General features: G+C 39.1%; 1 long non-coding RNA gene across 1 annotated transcript in view; it reads left to right on the plus strand.

The window, feature by feature from the left end:
- The first annotated feature begins 246 nt into the window (after positions 1-246).
- Positions 247-19,636, plus strand: part of LOC118993286 (uncharacterized) — a 29,443-nt gene continuing 10,053 nt past the window's right edge. Inside the window, exon 1 of the long non-coding RNA XR_005067828.1 lies at positions 247-344. This is a non-coding gene — a long non-coding RNA (uncharacterized LOC118993286). The remainder of the gene's footprint in view (positions 345-19,636) is intronic.

Genomic DNA, 19,636 nt, shown 5'->3' on the forward strand with positions numbered 1-19,636 from the left:
ACAAAAAGAAACCAACAAGTTAGGTAGAAAAAAGGTAATTCAGGAGGAAGAAAATTGAATAACCTTATTAACAGTCTATGACTGTGTATAAGACAGAAACAATAGTACATCTTTTTACATGGTACGTTGATAATTAGTTTATGTGTTGTACAACTTTACAAAGGAAATTTTAGCTCATTTCAGAAAAATTCACCAATGCAATAGAATACATTGAAAATAAATAAAAAATGTGATCCAAAAAATAACCTTTTAAAGAGTGCAGAGAACTAGTATCTCCTTGCAAAAAGAGACCAAGGAAGGACAGATAGAAATGGTACTCAGAATTCAGAGACAGTGACAAGGAGGTAATTTAAAATTCATTGTTTATCTAGTACAAGGGTATACCATACTGGAAGTATTGCTACAAGATGCTCTGAAACAAAAATACACCACAGGATTTTCAACACCAAAAGCACTGTTAATGAGAGATTGTCTAAAAACTTAGTTTCTTTTTAACTTAAAGCAGAGCTTAAATAAACTTAGTATTTGAAGTGAAGTTACTGAGATAATTGACTTGTAGTCAGGTGATTGCATTTTTAAAGCAATTTCACATTGTAGCTCTAATTTAAAATTACATGCAATTAGCCCTGGCTGGTGTAGCTCAGTGGATTGAGTGCGGGCCTGCAAACCACACGATCGCAGTTCGATTCCCAGTCGGCACATGCATGGGTTGCAGGCCAGTTCCTGGTTCCTGGCAGGGGACACATGAGAGGCAACCATACATTGATATTTCTCTCTCTCTCCTTCCCTTCCCTTCTAAGATAAATAAATAAAATCTAAATAAATAAAATTACATGCAATTAATATCTGTTAAAATTAAGAATATTTATACTCTTTGGCCCAGTAAACCCACTTATTGTGATATCCCAGAAATTAAAGCACCAGAATGTAAGGCTAAATGTGTAAGGGCAAATGCATTGTTGTTTATATATAGCAAAAATGGGGACTGTCCATCAATAAGAGGATGGTTGAATTAATTATGATGCATCCACATAGTGGACTATTAAGTATAAAATAAGCATCTCATTTCAGTAACCTTCACTAAGCACATCACTAAACACATCACTAAACACACTAACCTGCACCTGCTTGGGTAGGGTTGCTTTGAGTTTGTTTGCCTTCATGTATGCAGTGGATAAAGCATTCACAACTGACAACACTGCATTTTCAGTAATGTCCTCCTGCCAAGTACATGTATTATTCACCATGAGAAGTCATTTATTTCTACTAAATGGTGATTCACTTGCACTTGAGCACTTAAATTTTCAAAATCACCACAAAGATCTTTCAGAAATGAACAAAGCTTTCTATGACAGAGCACTGGAATAATAAATGTTGAAGAAAATCTAAGGTGGGTTGTTTTCTGCATAACATTTTTTTTGAGGGTTAAAAATTCCTTCAGCCCTGGCTGGTGTAGCTCAGTGGATTGGGCGCCGGCCTGTGAATCAAAGGATCACGGTTCTATTCCCAGTCAGGGCACATTCCTGGGTTGTGGGCCAGTTCCCAGCAGGGGACGCGCAGGAGGCAACCATACATTGATGTTTTCTTCCCTCCTTCCCTTCCCCTCTAAAGATAAATAAATAAAATCTTTAAAAAAATGCCTTCAGTGTTTACCAACATTAAGTACCTGTAGTATATGTACCAATTCTGCCCAGAGTTTCACAACTGTTCATCTTCAATGAACATATTCCCTTGTCTGAGCACATTCATTATTATTTCCATTGGAGTATAGTTTGGTCCCTAAATGAATCTCATTTGTGTGTCCAGACACATTTGTGTTTACAGTCTCATTTCAAAAATGTTTTTCTATTTGATGGCTGTCTGAGAGCTTTCTTTTTTAAAAAGTTAACAAACCTGCTTACCTGCCACTGAATATGTATTAAGTGTTTATAGTAGATCAGGCACTGTACTAGGTATTACTCTAAAAAAACTTTATGGGGAATTTGAAACATATACAGAAATAGAGAGAAAGGTGTAATGAAACCACATGTAATTTTTAAGAACCTTTAACATCACTTCAAAGCCAATCTTGTTAATCTCTACATGTCCACTTCCCTCCCCTTCAGATTACTGTGAAGCATCTTCAGGACATCATGTCATTTCATCCACAGACATTTCAAATATGTCTATAAGAGATGAGAACTTCTTAAAACCTCCCCACAATACCACTAGACAACTAAAAATGAATAATTCCTTAATATAATCAAATATCCAGTCAGTGTTCAAGTTACCATTATCACAAATACCATGGTTTTTAAATAATCTGAATAAAAATCCAAATAGTCTAAACATTGTGTTGGTTTTTGTGTTTGTTGAGTCTCTTTTTAGTCTATAGGGTCCCTCTCTCTTTCTCTCTCTCCCTCCCCACTCATCCCAATCTGCCATGATTTTTTAATTATTCAGTTACATTTGTCTAATTTTCTCCCATTGCTCTCCACTTCTCTGCCTGCCTCAGTCAATTCCTACCCCATTCTCTGTGCCAACATGTCCTTGATACATGTTCCTTGTCTTGACCCTTCCCCTTCTTTCCCCTACTATCCCCCTCCCTCCTTGGTCACTGTCAGTTTGTTCTTTACTTCTCTGTCCTCGGTTCTATTTTTGTTATGTTTGGGTCATTAGATTCCACTTATAGGTGAGACCATGCTATTTGTCTCTCACTTCCTAGCTTATTTCATTTAGCATAATGCTCTCCAGTTCCACCCATGCTGTGCATGAAAGATAGGTGTTCTTTCTGCTGCATAGTATTCTGTTGTGTAAAATGTACCACAGATTTTTGCTCCGATCATTTACTGATGGGCACTTAGGCTGTCCAGCACTTGGCTATTGTAAATAATGCTGCTATGAACATTCGGGTGCATAGGTTCTTTTGAATTAGTGTTTTAGGATTCTTAGGGTATATTCCCAGCAGTGGAATTGCTGGGTCAATAGGCAATTCCATTTTCAGTTTTTTGAGGAGATTCCGTACTGTTTTCCACAGTGGCTGCACCAGTCTGCATTCCTACTGACAGGAACTAGGGTTCCCTTTTCTCCATAATCTCGCCAGCACTTGTTTGTTGATTTGTTAATGATGGCCATTCTGACCAGTGTGAAGTGGTATCTCATTGTGGTTTTAATTTGCATCTTTCTGATGGCTGGTGTTGTTGAACATTCTTTTATGTGTCTATGGTCCCTCTGTGTGTTTTCCTTGGAGAAGTGTCTGTTCAGATACTTTGCCCATTTTTCAATTGGATTGTTTGTCCTTCTGGTGTTGATCTGTATGAGTTATTTATATATATGGAGTTCAATTCCTTGTCTGAGGTATCATTGGCAAATATGTTTTCCCATATGATTGGTTCCCTTTTGGTTTTGTTGATTTTTTTTTTTAGCTGTGCAGAAGTTTTTTATTTTGATGTTGTCCCATTTGTTTATTCTTCTTTTATATCCCTTGTTCTAGGGGACATATCAGTGAAAGCATTGCTTCATGGAATATTTGAAATTTTCCTGCCTGTGTTCTCCTCTGGGACTTTTCTGGTGTCACAACTTATATTTAAGCCTTTTATCCATCTTGATTTTATTTTTGTATATCGTTTAAGTTGGTGGTCTAGTTTCATTTTTTTGCATGTACTTGTCCAGATCTCCCAACACCATTTATTGAAGATGTTATTTTTACTCCATTTTACATTCCTGCCCCCTTTGTGAAATATTAATTGACCATAGAGATATGGGTTTATTTCTGGGGTCTCTATTCTGTCCCATTGGTCTGTGTGTCTGTTCTTATGCCAGTACCAGGCTGTTTTGATTACAGTGGCCTTGTAATACAGTTCGATATCAGGTATTGTGATCCCTCCTACTTTGTTCTTCTTTCTTGAAGTTGCTGAGGCTATTCAGGGTTGTTTATGGTTCCATATAAATTTTTGAAATGCTTGTTCTATACATCTGTAAAATATGTCATTGTTATTTTGACGGGGATTGAATATATAGATTGCTTTGGGTAGTATGTACATTTTAATGATGTTAATTATTCCAATTGTACATGATATGTGCTTCCATTTATTTGTATCTTCCTTAACTTTTTTCTTCAGAGTTCTGTAGTTTTCTGAGTACAGGTCTTTTACCTGTTTGGTTAGGTTTATTCCTAGGTAGTTTATTTTTCTTGTTGCCACAGCGAATGGGATTTTTTTCCTAATTTGCTTTTGATATTTTATTGATATTATATGAAAATGCCTTTGATTTCTGAGTATGGACTTTGTATCCTACTGTTTTGCCAAATACACTAATTAATTGAGTACATTTTGGTGGAGTTTATAGGGTTTTGTATGCACACTATCATGTCATCAGCAAACAGTGGCAGTTTTATTTCCTGTTTTTTAGCATGAATGCCTTTTACTTCTTTTTCTTGTCTGATTGCTGTGGGTAGAACTTACAGGACTGTGTTGAATAGAAGTAGTGAGAACAGACACCTTTGTCTTGTTCCTGATCTTAGGGGGAAAGCTTTTAGTTTGTGCCTGTTGAGTATGATGTTAGCTGTATGTTTCTTGTATATGGCCTTTATTATGTTGAGTTAGGCTCCCTCTATCCCCACTTTGCTGAATGTTTTTGTCATGAATGGGTGTTGTACCTTATCAAAAGCTTTTTCTGAATCTATTGATATGATCATGTGGTTTTTGTCTTTGCTTTTGTTTATATGATGTATTACATTTACTGATTTGCAAATATTGTATCATCCTTGCATCCCTGGGGTGAATCCCACTTGATCATGGTGTATGATCTTTTAAATGTATTGTTGGATGTGATTTCCCAATATTTTGTTCAGGATTTTAGCATCTATGTTCATTAGCGATATGGGGCTGTAGTTTTCTTTTTTTGTTGTATCTTTATCTGGTTTTGGACTAGTTTCATAAAAAGAGTTTGAGAGTCTTCCCTCTTCTTGAATAGTTACAGAAGAATTGGGGTTAGCTCTTCCCTAAATATTTTGTAAAATTCTCTTAGGAAGCCATCTGGTCTAGGGCTTTTGTGGGCTGGGAGCTTTTTGATTACTGCTTCAATTTCACTAGCTGTTATCGGCTATTCATGCTCTCTGCTTCTTGATGACTCAGTTTTGGAAGATTATATTTTTCTAGAAGTTTGTTCATTTCACTCAGGTTTTCCAATATCATGGCATACAGTTGTTCATAGTAATTTCTTACAATCCTTTGTATTTCTGTGATATCGGTGGTAATTTCTCCTCTTTTGTTTCTGATTTTGTTTATTTGGGTCCTCTCTCCTTTTTTCTTGGTTAAAGCCTGTCGATTTTGCTTATCATTTCAAAGAACCAACTCCTGGATTTATTAATCTTTTGAATTGCTCTTTTAGTCTCTACTAGTTCTCTATTAGTCTCTTTTAGCCTCTATGGTTCTTTTAGTCATTTAGTTCTGCTCTGATATTGATTATGTCTTTTCTTTTACTCACTCTGGGCTTTGTTGTTCTTCCTCCAGTTCTTACAGATGTAGGGTTAGGTTGTTTGTTTGAAAGGTTTCTCTCTTTTTGAGGTGGGCCTGTATTGCTATGAACTTCCCTCTCAGGACAGCCTTTGCTGTATCCCATAAGTTTTGTTTTTTTGTGAGTTCATTTTCATTTGTTTCCAGAAAGTTTTTGATTTCTTCCTTGATTTTGTTTTTTACTCATTCAATGCTTAATAACATGTTGTTCAATCTCCATGAGTTTATTTTTTAATATATTTTATTGATTGTGCTATTATACTTGTCCCGTTTTCCCTTCACTCCCCTCTACCCTGCACATCCACTTTGACCCACATTCCCCCACTTTAGTTCATGTCCATGTGTCATACCTATAAGTTCTTTGGCTTCTACATTTCCTATACTATTCTTAACCTCCCCCTGTCTATTTTCTTCCTACCATCTATGCTACTTATTTTCTGTACCTTCTCCACTCTCTCCCTTTCCCACTCCCCTATTGCTAACCCTCAATGTGTTTTCCATTTCTGTGTTTCTGTTCCTGTTCTAGTTTGCTGTTTTTGTTTTAGGTTTGGTTGTTTATGATGGTGAGTTTGCTGTCATTTTACTGTTCACATTTTTTATCTTCTTTTTCTTAGATAAATATCTTTAACATTTCAGATAATAAGGGCTTGGTGATGATGAACTCCTTGTCTGAGAAGCACTTCATCTGACCTTCCATTCTAAATGAAAACTTTGCTGGATAGAACAATCTTGGATGTAGGTCCTTGCCTTTCATGACTTGGAATACTTCTTTCCAGCCCCTTCTTGCCTGTAAGGTCTCTTTTGAGAAATCAGCTGACAGTCTGATGGGAACTCCTTTGTAGGTGACTGTTCCCTTATCTCTTGCTGCTTCTAGGATTCTCTTCTTCATTTTCATCTTGGATAATGTAATTATGATGTGCCTTGGTGTGTTCTTCCTTGGGTCCACCTTCTTTGGGACTCTCTGAGCTTCCTGGATTTCCTGGAGATCTATTTCCTTTGCCAGATTGGGGAAGTTCTCCTTTATTATTTGCCTAAATAACTTTTCCACTTGTTGTTCTTCCTCTTCTCCTTCTGGTACCCCTATAATTCAGATGTTGGAATGTTTAGAGGTGTCCTGGAGGTCCCTACAACTCTCCTCATTTTTTTGAATTCTTGTTTCTTTATTCTTTTCTGATTAGATGTTTCTTTTTTCCTTCTGGTCCACATGATTGATTTGAGTCCCAATTTCCTTCCCATCACTATTGCATCCTTGTACATTTTTCTTCATTACACTTAGTGTTGCCTTCATTTTTTCCTCTAATTTGTGACCAAATTCAACCAATTCTGTGAGCATCCTGATTACCAGTGTTTTGAACTGTGCATGTGATAGGTTGGCTATCTCTTCATTGCTTAGTTGTATTTTTTTCTGGAGCTTTGATCTGTTCTTTCCTTTGGGTCATTTTTAAAATCTTGACACACCTGTTACATATGAGGGGTGGAGCCTTACGTGTTCACCAGGGTGGGGTAACCCAGGTCGCTTTGTTGTGATGCTGTATGTGGTGCAGGGGTCCGAGAGGGAACAATGGTGCTTGTTCCGCTCTCTGCCGGATTTCAGTCACTTCCCCCACTTCCCACAAGCAAATTGGGCCCTTCTGTTGCTGATTCCCGTTTGGGTGGGTTTGTGTAGGTTGTAGGACCCTGTGGGTCTCCCCAGTGAACTCTCCTGGGAGGCTGCCAACCCAACCCTACAGGTGTAGGCTGCCAAAACACCCCACAGGTGTTTTCAATCAGAGGTTTGAGGCTTTATTTCCATGAGCTGGGACCCTGGGTTGTGTGGTCCGTCTTGCTCCCCAGTTTCTTCTCCAGGTTTATCTGTGCTCCAATATGGAACCACCCAGTCCACAATCTGATGCCCTGCCAGTTCACCAGCCACTGCCTTGCTGTGCATCCTCTCTGCCCGGTTACCCAACTCTGCCCCTCCTACCTGTCTGGGTGAATGTTTCTTCTTTAACTCCTTGGTTGTTGGACTTCCATACAGTTTGATTTTCTGTCAGTTCTGGTTGGTTTTTGTTTTTAAATTATTGTTGTCCTTCTTTTGATTGTTCACGGAGGCACAGTGTGTCTCACTATGCCTCCATCTTGGCCAGAAGTCTGGAGTTTGAGTGTTTTGGAGTTTTTTCTTTGACCTTGGTTTCTAGTTTTAGTCCCTTGTGGTCAGAGAAAATGCTTGATATGATTTAAATTTTCTTGAATTTGTTGAGGCTTGTTTTTTCTCCTATCATGGGTTCTATGTTTGAAAATGTTCCATGTGCATTTGAAAAGAATGTATATTTTGCTTCTTTGTGGTGAAAGTTTCTGTATATATCAGTTAAGTCCATTTGCTTTAGAGTGTTGTTTAATGCCACAATATCCTTGTTGATATTTTGTTTGGAAGATCTGTCCACTGTTGACAGTGGGGCATTAAAATCCCCTAGAATAAGTGTGTTGCTGTTTATATTTTTCTTGAAGTCTTCCAAGATTTTCCTTATATATTTGGATGCTCCTGTGTTGGGTTTATATATGTTTATACTGTTTATGTCTTCTTGGTGGGTTCTACCATTAAGTATTATGAAGTGTCTTTGTCTCTTGTTATGGCCTTGGTTTTGAAATCTCTTTTGTCTGATATAAGTATTGCTACCCCATGTTTTTTTCCCTGTCCATTTACTTGGAATATTGTCTTTCAACCCACAGACTTTCAGTCTGTGCGTATGTTTTTTTCTGAGGTGTGTCTCTTGTAGACAGTATATATATGTGTCATGTTTTCTTATCCATTCAGTTACCCTATGTCTTTTTAGTGGAGTATTTAATCCATTTACATTCAACGTTATTTAAGCATACTGCGGCCTGCACTCTCTACTCTTTGCCTCTTCTCTGGGCTGGGGCAGAGAAACCCCCTTGCTTTCCACCCTGCTGATCAATCCACCCAGCTGTGCTGAATGGGAGCAAATTGCACCCACAATCCTTCCTCCTTTTTGGCAGAACAGCTGTATTTGTGGGGTCCCTGCCCAGCAAGTCTCAGCTCCCCTTTTAAAAGATGTCTCTCTGGGCGCTCCCACTGCAGCACCAAGCCACCCACTGGCTTTCCACACATTACACCTCTCCAGTAAGTCAAGAGTCTATCTCAGTCATGGCCAGTGGTGGCCCTCTTTTTTCCCCAGATCCAGGTGTAGACAGTATCCCTCTCACTCTCTGGCACTATCCTGGTCAGTGTCCACCACTGCATCTAGTGTGTGCTGCTAGCTGTGTGTGTATGCAGTTTGGTTTTCCCAACGAGTTTGTATATCCAAGCCACTCCTGACTAGGTTGGGGGATTCCCTGCCCTGGGAGGGGAAGGAGCCACCAGGCTGCCATCTCTGACTGGTATCTCCACCGACACTGGCCCTGAGGCAGCTGCTGTTGCTCGTGCCACGCCTGGGGACTTTTCCCATCTGTCTATAAAACCTCCTTACCACCTGTTTTGAAGTGGCTTCTGTACTCTTTGGCTTCTAAACTTCATATCAGTTAAGATTCTGTTGACGGCTCACTTTGTTTTTTGGAAGATTCGCTAAATGTCCCAGTTGGGTGCACAAGTAACTGGGCTCAGCTCCCACCTACTTGGCTGCCATCTTCTGAATCTGCCTTGATATATTTTTGTTGAAGAAATCTTGTTTCTTTTTTTTTCTGGTCCTGTACATTTAACCACAGTCTGATGCAGGTAGCCTCATCCTGTTTCCTGTAACACATTTCTCCATCCTTTGTGTTCCTTATACACAAGTAGTTAGATCAAAACCTGGGTTGCCAGATTTAGCAAATAAAAATACAGAGTGCTCAGTTAAAACTGAATTTCAGATAAATAGTGAAGACTTTTAGTATAAGTATGCCTGAAACATTATATATACTAAATATGTCATGGGACATGTTTAGACTAAAAAAAGTATTTGTTGTTTATCTGGAATTCAATTTTAACTGGCCATTGTGAATTTTTATCTGGCAACTGTAATCCGAATCTAAACATTTTGCTTAATTCAGTTTCCATTTAGTTTTTTGGTGAGGAGCAGGGGCAATATTACTTCAAAGATGTTGGCACGTGGTGGTTCATTCAGGAGCCTTATTTCTAGTCGTCACTCTTATGATGTCAGCTGCCATTGATGCTTAATGCCTAGATCCATAATTCATTAGGGTTGCATTATGGTGATCTAATTTTCCAAGGCATATGGAAATGGGATGGAGGTGGGGAGCACTAGGGGGACATAGGGCAGGGAATATAAGACGGAAAACTGTACTTGAACAAGAATTAAATAAAGAAAAAAAGACAGCAGAAAGAGTGTCTTTGGCATATGACAGACCTCTTTTAGGTCTAGCCTTGTCATTTGCTATCTATGTGACCCTGGGCACATAATTTTGCTTTTATGACACTGAAATTAAATGAGGCTTGCAATTAAAAAATATTTTTTCAGGATGCAGGTATCTTTATTTTTTTTGATATTTTGATTTAATCTTTATTGTATTTTTCCATTACCATTTAATCCTTTTATATCCCTCTCCCCCAGGAATTACCACACCGTTGTCCAAGAGTCCTTTTTCCTTTTTGCTCAATCCCTCCATACCCTTACCCTCCACACTGTCATCCTGCTCTCCATCTATGAGTCTGTCCCCATTTTCCTTGTAAGTTCAGTTTCTTCATTAGACTCCACATATGAATGAAATCATGGTATCTTTCTTTCTCTGACTGGCTTATTTCACTTAGCATAATGTTCTCCAGGTCCACAAATACTGTCGCAAAGGGTAAAATTTTCTTCTTTTTTATGGCTGGTGTAGTATTCCATGGGTAAATGTCCTGTGGTTGTTTTATCCACTCGTCTACTGAAGGACACTTGGGCTGGTTCATTATCTTGGCGATTATAAATAACACTGCATAGGGGTACTTATGTTCTTTCGAATTAGTGTTTTGGATTTCTTCGGATATATTCCCAGAAGTAGGATTGCTGGGTCAAAAGGCAGATCCATTTTTAATTTTATGAGGTATCTCTATACTGCTTTCCACAGTGGCTGCACCAATCTGCATTCCCACCTACAGTGCAATGGTTTCCCCTTTCTCCACATCCTTGCTGGCACTTGTTGGTTGTTGATTTATTGATGATGGTCATTCTGAGAGGTATGAGATGGTATATCATTGTGGTTTTAATTTGCATCTCTCTGCTGATTACTGACATTGAGCATCTTTTCATATGTCTACTGGCCATCTGTATGTCCTCTTTGGAGAAGTCTCTATTCAGGTCATTTGCACATTCTTTAAATTGGGTTGTTTGTTTTTTTGGTTTTTAGTTTTGTGAGTTCTTTATACATTTTGGATATTAACTTCTTATCAGATGTACCATCAAATATGTTCTCCCATTCTGTGGGTTGTATTTTTATTTTGTTGATTACCTTTGCTGTTCAAATATTTTTTAGTTTGATGTAGTCCCATTTGTTTATTTTTTCTTTTGTTTCCCTTGCCTAAGGAGATATATGAGCAGTGTCTGAGATTTTGCTGCCTATGTTTTGTTCTATGAATTTTATAGTTTGGGGTCTAACATTTAAGTGTTTGATCCATTTTGAATTTATTCGTGTGTGCAGTGTAAGGAGCTTGTCTAGTTTCATTTTTCTGTACACATCTGTCTAATTTTCACAACACTATTTATTAAATAAACTATCTTTAGCCCATTGTATGTGCTTGATTCTGTCAAATATTAATTGACTGTAAAGGTGTGTTTTTATTTCTGGACTCTCTGTTCTGTGTCCATTGATATTTGTGTCTGTTTTTATGCTAGTACCAGGCTGTTTTGATTACTTACTGTGTGGCCTTACAGTTAAGTTTGATATTAGGTAGTGTGACTCCTCCAACTTTCTTCTTCTTATTCAGGATCACTGTTGCTATGTGTGGCCTCTGTAGTTCCATAAACATTTTTGAAGTATTTCTTCTAGTTCTGAGAAATATGTCATTGCAATCTTGATAAAAATTGCCTTGAATCTGTACATTGCTTTGGGTAGGATGGACATATTAATGATGCTAATTTTTCCCACCCATGAACATACCATGTTCTTCCACTTATTTGCATCCTTTTAAATTTCATCCTTTAATGTGTTATAATTTTCTCAGTAGAGATCTTTTACATCTTTGGTTAGGTTTATTCCTAGGTATTTTATTCTTTTTTAGCAATTGTGACTGGGATTTTCTTAATTTCCCTTTGTGTTAGTTCATTATTGGCATATAAAATGCAACTGATTTCTGGGTATTAATTTTGTATCCTCATACTATGTTGAATTTGTTTATCAGCAAAGTATCAATGAATGGGTCAACAATGAGATCAAGGAAGAAATTAAAAGATACCTTGAAACAAATAAAAATGAAAACACAACAAGCCATTCTAGTAGTTTCTTGGTGGAATCTTTGTGATTCTCTATGTACAGTATCATGTCCTATGCAAATAATGACCGTTTTACTTTTTCCTTTCTAATTTGGATGCCTTTATTTCTTCTTCTTGTCTGATTTCTGTAGCTAAGACTTTTAGTACTGTGTTGACTAAGAGAGGTGAGAATAGGCATCCCTGCCTTGCACGAGATCTTAAAGGTAATGCTCATAGTTTTTGCCCATTGAGTATGGTGCTGGTAGTGGGTTTGTCACGTATGGCTGTTACTATATTTAGATATGTTTCCTCTAATCCCACTTTGCTGAGAGTTTTTATAATAAATGGGTCTGTTTTTTGAAATATATTTTATTGATTATGCCATTACAGTTGTCCCATTCCCCCCCTTCATTCCCCTCCACCCTGCACACCCCCTCCCCCACCATCCCCCCCTTTAGTTTATGTCCTTGTGTCACAAGTTCTTTAGATTCTACATTTCCCATACTATTCTTGCCCTCCCCCTGTCTATTTTCTACCTACCATCTATGCTACTTATTCTCTGTACCTTTTCCCCCTTCTCCTCCTCCCACTCTCCTGTTGCTAACTCTCCTTGTGATCTCCATTTCTATGGTTCCGTTCCTGATCTAGCTGTCCTCTTGGTTTGCTTTTGATTTAGGTGTGGTTATTAATAACTGAGTTTGCTGTCCTTTCACTGTTCATATTTCTTATCTTCTTTTTTCTTAGATAAGTCCCTTTAACATTTTATATAATAAGAGCTTGGTGATGATGAACTCCTTGAATTTGACCTTATCTGAGAAGCACTTTATGTACCTTTCCATTGTAAATGGAAGCTTTGCTGGATAGAACAATCTTGGCTGTAGGTCTTTGGATTTCATGACTAGGAATACTTCTTTCCAGCCCCTTCTTGCCTGTAAGGTCTCTCTTGAGAAATCCGCTGACAGTCTGATGGGAACTCCTTTGTAGGTGACTGTTCCCTTATCTCTTGCTGCTTCAAGGATTCTCTCCTTCATTTAATCTTGGCTAATGTAATTATGATGCGCCTTGGTGTGTTCCTTCTTGGGTTCAACTTCTTTGGGACTCTCTGAGCTTCCTGGACTTCCTGGAAGTCTATTTCCTTTGCCAGACTGGGGAAGTTCTCCTTTATTATTTGTTCAAATAAGTTTTCCACTAGTGGCTGTTTCTTTTCCCCTTCTGGTACCCCTATAATTCGGATGTTGGAACGTTTAAAGATGTCCTGGAGTTTCCTAAGCTTCTCCTCATTTTTTTGAATTCTTGTTTCTTCATTCTTTTTTCTTTTTTTAAGTAGCATCTTTTTTAAAATTTTTATTTATTTATCTTTATAAGGGAAGTGTAGGAGAGAAGGAGAGAAATATCAATGCATGGTTGCTTTTTTTGGTTCATCCCCTGCTGGGAACTGGCCCCTGCTGGGAACTGGCCTGCAACCCAGGCATATGCCCTGATGGGGAATTGAACCGCAATCTTCTGGTTCACGGGCCGGTGCTCAATCCACTGTCTTCATTCTTTTTTGTTTGGTCATTTTTTTCTTCCTTCTGGTCTACTCCCTTGATTTGAGTCCCAGTTTCCTTTCCATCACTATTGGTTTCCTGTGCATTTCCCTTCATTTCAATTAGTTTAGCCTCCATTTGTTCCTCTAATTTGTGACTAAAATCAACCAGTTCTGTGAGCATCCTGATCACCAGTGTTTTGAACTGTGCATCTGAGAGGTTGGCTATCTCTTGGTTGCTTAGAATTATTGGCTCTGGGGCTTTAAGCTGTTCTCCTTGAGCCATAATGTTTGGTATGTTCATGCCTGCTACATAGGAGGGGTGGAGCCTTAGGTGTTCACCACGGTGGGGGAACCCAGTTGCTGGGTTGTGACGCTGTATGTGGGGGTGGGGTTAGAGAGGGGCAATGGCGCTTGTTCTACACTCTCTCTTGTGTTTTGGTCCCTTCTGCTGCTTCCTGCAAGCAAATTTGGCCCTTCTGGTGCTGGCTCCTGGGTGTGTGGGCCTGTGCACCCTCCAGGACCCTATGGATCTCTCCAACAAACTCTCTGTGAGCCTGGGAGCTTCTCCTGGTACCTCAACCCCAAAAGTTTTTCCAATTGGTGCTTTTACGCTTTATTTCCTGGTGCTCGAGCCCTAGTTTGCACGGTCTGTCTCAGTGCTCATTCCTTTGCCTGGTTTTTCGGAGTATGAATGTGTGACCATGGTCAGCCAGCCACCTTGCACCCCCACTGGGTCCACCCATTGCCACCCCACACCTGGGATCTGCCAACTGCCACCTGTGCACCTGGATCCGTCTGGCTGCTTTTTCCTGTGCCACCCCTCTGTGCTAGCTGCTGACTCCGCCCCTCTTACCAGTCTGGATGAATGATTCATTGCTGTTGGACTTCCGTACAGTTCAATTTTCTGTGTTTTGGTTTCATTTTTGTTACTAAAACTTTGTTGTCTTTAAACTTGGTTGTTGCGAGGAGGCACAGTGTTTCCACCTTTTCCTCATCTTGGCTGGAAGTCGGGTCTGGGTTTTGTCAAATGCTTTTCTGCATTTATTGATATGATCATATGGCTTTTTTTCTTCATTTTATTTATGTGGTGAATCACATTTATTGATTTGTGCATGTTGTACCAACATTGCAGTCCTGGAATAAATCCCATTTGGTCATAGTGTATGATCTTTTTGATGCATTGCTAAATTTGGTTTGCTAGTATGTTGTGGAAGATTTTAGCATCTGTATTTATAGGGATATTGGCCTATGATTTTCCTTCTTTGTTGTGACTTTATCTGATTTTGGAATTAGGAAAATGCTGGCCGTGTAAAATGAATTTGGGAGCCTTCCCTCTTGAATTTTATGAAATGGTTTGGGAATGAGAGATGTTAGTTCTCCTTAACAATGTTTGCTAAAATTCACTTGTGAAGCCATCTGGTTCAGGGCTTTTGTTTTTTGGGAGTTTTTGATTACTGCTTCAATTTCATTAGGTGTAATCTGTGTATTCAGAGTCTCTGAATCTTCCTGATTTAGTTTTGGAGGAGGATGTGTTTCTAGGAATTTATCCATTTCATCTAGGTTGTCCAGTTTGTTGGCATATAGTTGTTCTTAACATTTTCTCACAGTCCTTTGTATCTTTGGTGTCAGTTGTTATTTCTCCTCTTTCATTTCTGATTTTATTTGTTTGGGTCCTTTCCCTTTTTTCTTAATGAGTCTGATCAGAGGTTTGTTAATCTTGTTTATCTTTTCAAACAATTAGGTCTTGGATTCATTGGTTTTTATATAATTTTTAAATTCTATTTTGTATATTTGTGCTCTGATCTTTATCATTTCCTTCCTTGTTCACACTTTGGACTTTGTTTTTTTTTCTCACGTTCCTTTAAGTGTGAAGTTAGTTTATTTGAGCTTTTTCTTTCTTTCTTGGTTTTTTTTTTTGAGTAGGCTTGTAATGCTATGAATTTCCCTCTTATGATTGCTTTCCCTGTGTCCCACAGATTTTGGGTTGTTGTGTTTTCATTTTGATTTGTTTCAAGTTATTATTTTTATTTCTTCCTTGCTCTCATTGTTGACCCATTCATTATTTAATGACATGTTATTTAGCTTCCATATCTTTGTGTATTTTTAAGTTTTCTTCTTGCTATTGACTTTTAGTTTCATAGCATTGTGGTCAGAGAAGGTGCTTGATATGATTTTAATCTTCTTACATTTATTGAGACTTGTTTGTATCCTAACATGTGGACTATTCTATAAAATGTTCCACATGCAGTTGAAAAGTGTGTATATTCTGCTGCTTTGGAGTGAAGTGTTCTGAAGATACCAATTAAATCCATTTGATTTAGTGTGTCATTTAGGTTTGCTGTCTACTTGTTGATGTTCTGTCTGGAAGATCTATCCATTGAAGTCATAGAGTTGTTAAAATCTCAAAATATGACTATATTTCTGTTGATCTCTCCCTATATGTCCTTCAAGATTTGCTTTACATATGTAGGTGCTCCTGTGTTGGGTGTGTAGATGTTTACTAGGGTTATATCCTTTTGTTGGACCATTCCCCTTTTCATTATGTAGTGTCTTTTTTGGCTCTTACAGTATATTTGATCAGGTATAAGTACTGCTTACTCAGCTTTTTTTCTATTTGCATAAAATATCTTTTTCCATTCCTTTACTTTTAGTCTGTATATTTCAATCTGAAATGTGTCACTTGGAGGTAGAATATATATGGGTCTTGTTTTCTTATCCATTTAGCTAACCCTACCTCTTTTGGTTGGAGCATTTAAGCTATTTACATTTAAGGTGATTATTGATAGATAAGTATTTAGTGACATTTTGTTGTTAGTTATTATCCTCTGTTTTCTTTTTCTTTCTCACCTTGTTCTTTTTTTATTTTTATTTTTATTTTTTAATAATATTTTTAAAAGATTTTATTTATTTATCTTTAGAGGGGAAGAGAAGGAAAGGAGGAGAGAACTATCAGTGTATGGTTGCCTCTTGTGAGTCCCCTGCTGGGAACTGGCCTGCAACCCAGGCATATGCCCTGACTGGGAATCGAACCGCGATCGTGTGGTTCGTAGGTCCGCACTCAATCCACTGAGCTACACCAGCCAGGGCTGCTCTGTTTTTTTTTTTTTTAAAGTAAGCCCTTTAATATTTGTTGCAGTTTTGGTTTGGTGTTAACTAACTGCTTTAGCATGTTCTTGTCTGACAAGCTCTTTGTTTTTCCTTCACTTTTAAATGTTAGCCTTGCTGGGTAAAGTAGTGTTGGTTGTAGGGCCTTGCTTTTCATCACCTTGAATATTTCATTCGGCTTCCCTCTGGCCTGAAATATTTCTGTTGAGAAATCAGATGCCAGTCTAATTGGAGCTCTCTTGTAGTAAAAATATCTGCTTTTCTCTTAGGGCTTTTGATTCTCTCCTTGTCTTTAAGCCTTGCCATTTTATTTATGATGTGTCTCAGTGTAGGCCTCTTTAGGATCCAAGTTTCTGAGTCTCTCTGAGTTTCCTGGACTTATGTGTCTTTGTCCTTCACCACATTAGTGAAGTTTTCAGTCATTATTTTTTCAGATAGGTTCTTGATCCCTTGCTCACTCTCTGTTCCTTCTGGTATTCCCATGATGTGGATGTTGTTATGCTTCATGCTGTCCAAAATGTTTCTTAAGGTCTGTTCATTTTTTAAGATTGTTTTTTGATTTTGCTGCTCTGCTTGGGTGTTTTTTCCTACCTTGTCTTCCAAATTGCTTATTTGATACTCTGGTTCATCTAACCTACTGTTTATTGCTTCCAATGTATTATTTATAGCAGATATTGTATTCTTTATTTCTGACCCTCTTCCATGGTTTCTATGTCTTTTTTTAATGCTGTTGATTATCCTTATAAAAATAACTCTAAACTCTTTATCTGATAAATTGCTTGCCTCCATTTCATCTATTTCTTTTTCTGGAGATTTCTCATTCTTTCATTTGGGGTCTTTTCCTTTGTCTTCCCATTTTGGCTTCTTCTTTGTATTTTCTGTGTTAGGTGTTAAACAGTCAGTGATATGGCCTCAAGGTATAATCAACAGCTTGGCTTAAGCTCCACAGGGTGGGGCTTTTGCTTTCCCTAAGGCTGATGCCACTTAGAGGGGATTGCTCTGCCTGAGGAAGATGGCTTCTGCATAATGGGAAGTGACTCAGCACAGGGATCCTGGAGGCTGACCCTTCAGTTTTCTCCCCAGAGCCACCAACCCCAGACTAGTGTTTCTGGTCCCCTCAGCCCTCCCTCTACCAGAAGCCAGGTTAAGTGGCTGCAAATGAAACTTTGTGTGTTGGCCCTTTAAGAGGCTCTTGGCCTTTCCAGCCCTCTCTGGCAGACAGAGACCCTGCTGCTTTTCACAGGTGGATGTTATCTGGGTTCCTTTTCTGGCTCTGTTGCTGTAGGCTGGGGAGCCCAGCTTGGGATTCAGACCCCACACATGTCAGGGGGACCCCCTAGCCACTGAAATATCCCTCCCGTGCTTCAGCTGCTGCCTGTGGGAGCCCAGCCAGCCCTCTTGCACCTCCTCCACACTCCCTACCAGTCTCATTGTGGTGAAGTGGTTTCGTCTTTCATCCTTGATTATAAGGCTTCTCTCCACTTAGTGTTCAGTTAGTTATTTTGGATGCTTTCTCTACAATTTAGTCATAATTCCAGATTGGTCCTGATAGGTTAATGTGGCTTCTACTTATTTCTCCACCATCTTGGATCTCCTAAGTCATATTTTAAGAGGAAGTTTGTTGTAGTGATGAAGAGGTTAAGAGGTCAGGCCCTGGAATAGGACAGACTTCATTTGGGCTTTGGCTCAGTGGCCTACTAGCTATGTGACCAGGGACAAGTTAGTTTCCTTCTCACAGCCTTAGTTTCCTGGTCTGTAAAACAAGGTTAATAAGTGTACCTATGTCATAAGATTTTTTGAGGATCAAATGAGTATGTGGAAGATTTACAACAGTGCACAACACAAAGCAGATGCTAGTAAGAGCTAGCTATTAGATCTAATGAGACTCTTGAATTATGGCCTTTCAAATTCATGGTTTTCCAGTATTAAAAACTTTAAATCCTACATTCAACTGTTAAGTTATAGTTTCACATTATTAATAAAAAGCAATAAATATTTATCAAATGAACAGCATCTCGTAATTGTCCAGTGCTTTGCAGTTGACAGAGGCCTTCCTCATGTGAATCAATTCTCATTTGATCCTCATAGCAGCAGCCTTTTCACTGGAAGGAGTGATCTCATCCATTCTTTACATCTGGAGAATCTTTATCTTAGGGAGGTTGTTACAGAACAGAGCCGGTAGGGGGGGTGAACAATATACTGTTACTGAAGGGATACCCCCTTGTGGTCTGGGGGCCCCCATACTAGGTTTGCCTTACCCACCACCAGGGAAAGACGTTTCTCAGTGCAAGAGATTGGTGAAAAAGAAAGGAATTATTTATTCAGAGTTATACCGAGTTAGAGTGATGACTTAATGTCTTCATTAAAATACTGAAGTCCTTTAGAATACCCACAAATGCACACAGTCCTTCCTTCTCCCTCTGCCTGGTCTGGGGTACCGTATCTCAGGAAAAGAAGTAGAAGTCCATGGCTCAGGTAGGCCCGTGGTTCCTGGCACTATCAACCGTGTTGCCACCATGATCTCAAGTTCTTAATCCAAACTCATGTGGCACCTTCTCCTGGCCTACCAGCAAGAGTCCTCTCATCACTTTCCTTCCTGCAGTGTCTCTCCTGCATTCTTCCAAACTGCTAAGAGAGAGCTCTGCATCACTGCTACATCCTTCTTCCCAGCTTCCTACGCTACATGGCAAAGGGAGCCCCAAAGCCACGTGGTCCCAACCATCCAGCATGGCTGCCATGCCTAGGTTTTAAATCCCAGGGCCAGTCTTCCTCTGCAGCCCCATTTCCAACTCCTCCCACAATCAGTTACACCTGCCAGCATTCCCTATTTTTTCAGCCTTTCTTGGCTGCCATAGTAAGTCCAGACAGGCAGTCCAGACAGGTGTGGCCCCATGGCATGGAGCCAATCATCTCCAAGCTCTCACATAGGTGCTATAACCAGGGGGAGTTACCTCCCAGTTATATCCTGGGTGGAAGTCACTACCATCCCCCTGGCTCAAAGCATGGCCACAGCTATTTAATATATGTATGAAACCAGTTAAAGGTTATAGACATGTTAAATGACCACACCTGAGGTTAGTTGCAAAACTGTTGCTATGCAAAGCAGCTCTCAATGACCCTGTTCT

Source organism: Sturnira hondurensis, unplaced genomic scaffold (genome assembly GCF_014824575.4).
Source record: "Sturnira hondurensis isolate 20B ecotype Veracruz unplaced genomic scaffold, ASM1482457v3 Scaffold0008671, whole genome shotgun sequence".
NCBI lineage: Eukaryota > Metazoa > Chordata > Mammalia > Chiroptera > Phyllostomidae > Sturnira > Sturnira hondurensis.